Raw genomic sequence first — 1746 nt, 5'->3', positions numbered from 1 at the left:
TGTAACAATGGCGAGCACTTATATTGCCTTGTGTTCTACGTATAAATAAATAGAAATTAAAAGACGAATTTTACATCTTTGCAGTTGATTCGGCTCGAAGGACCGACATATTGTAATAAGCGTGATTTAGGTTTAGTTCTTAGTAATGAACATGTTGTATATAAACTCTGTTTCATTTACAATCCACACAAACCATTTACAACAAATGCGCCGTGGAAGAGACAATCTTCTTAGGCAATTAGCGTGCGGGCGTTCCAGAATTGTCAAATGGCATTTTGAGAATTTCAAGCTTTTATCATTTGGAAAACTTCCCGCCCAAATATATTACCCAAGGGATTGCAATGGTAGGAACCAATTTTTCGTAGCCCATCATCTGAATAAAATAAGCTTAACAAACTGTGGTCAAATTGCTACTAAACTCGATAAGGGGTGGGTCGAACTACAGAAATATTCATTTCCAATATAGAATGTTAGGTTTCTTCGAACCTTCTAAGCGTTTTCTACACTACTTGCACCACCTGGACAGATTAATCCGACGACTAAACCGACCGCAACGACATCTTACTTTCCATCTTTTGGACCAGATTTTATTAGTTCTGTGTGTCATTTTGTTTCCCGGGCAGTGTGGAGTTAGGGGTAGCGCTCACTTCTCTTCGTTGACCGATCCCTTAACTTTCCGTCTTTTTACGAACGAGCATTAAATGACACTACTCGAGACCGAAAGTCCACGGGAACGCTGAACTGATATTAGGGGCATAGTGTCCCGCATTTTACAGATTTTTTAGAGAAAGTAAATCGCGCTTTTGAATTAGGTACAGACTCTACTTTCACATAATTTTTTTAGGCTGTTTATCGAAAAAAGAATATTTTGTCGATAATTCACAGTACAAAAAAATAGTGCTTCTTGAATAAAATATGGGGTATTCCATTTTTTAAAAAACGTAAGTTTGATAGGCCCGGAATAGAGTACGCCACTGGTGACCAGAATTATTTTAGAAACAGGGCGACGGTAATTTTGCACAATTTTGCTCCTACATTTTTTCGATGTCTTTTATGGTAAAGGAATTATGGTTCGACGAGCTTCGGTAGTTCGGACGCAACCGCCGTACTTTTAAAATTAAACGGTTTGTTTAGTTAAATTAAATTCAATTAAATTCACAATTAAATTAACTATCACTTCCAATCCAAATGTACGGAAGGACTCGAGCGCCACCAAGAGATGCGGATTTGCCCCTAGACAAGATCTTGCGGACAGCGGCGATCGATTTCTGGGGGTCCGTTAACTTGGCCCCCCCCACTGAGAGATTTCATAGTCGTATTGTTTTGAAATGAATGCGCTCGTTATGCGCTCATATGCGCCACCGATAATAACTCTTGCGCCATTATCGTTTTTTAGAAATCCGAAAAAACATTTGGGGGGGCCAAGTGAACGTAGCCCCCCCGTTGAGTAGCGTATTTGTCCTTGTAACTAGGTTCACCGTGATACATTGTGTGTATGTCTCAGATGCGTGCCACTGAATTAAAGTAGCGCCATACGTGTAAGGCGTGACAAATTTTCAAAAAGTGGGGGGCCAACTTAACGTTTTCAAAAGTTACGTTTTTAACATGTTTTTTTTACTACATCGTACCTTCATCATGCGCTAAAATGCGCCGTAAACAAAAATCTTGGCCGCCATTATAGTGTTTCAGAAAAACACGATAACAGGTGTTTTTTGGGAGCTTAGTTAAACATTCTGAGAAATTTAA

The sequence above is a fragment of the Photinus pyralis genome, unplaced genomic scaffold (genome assembly GCF_008802855.1).
Source record: "Photinus pyralis isolate 1611_PpyrPB1 unplaced genomic scaffold, Ppyr1.3 Ppyr1.4_LG6, whole genome shotgun sequence".
NCBI lineage: Eukaryota > Metazoa > Arthropoda > Insecta > Coleoptera > Lampyridae > Photinus > Photinus pyralis.
The sequence above is the reverse complement of the archived record's forward strand: the minus strand, read 5'-3'. Positions refer to the sequence as shown.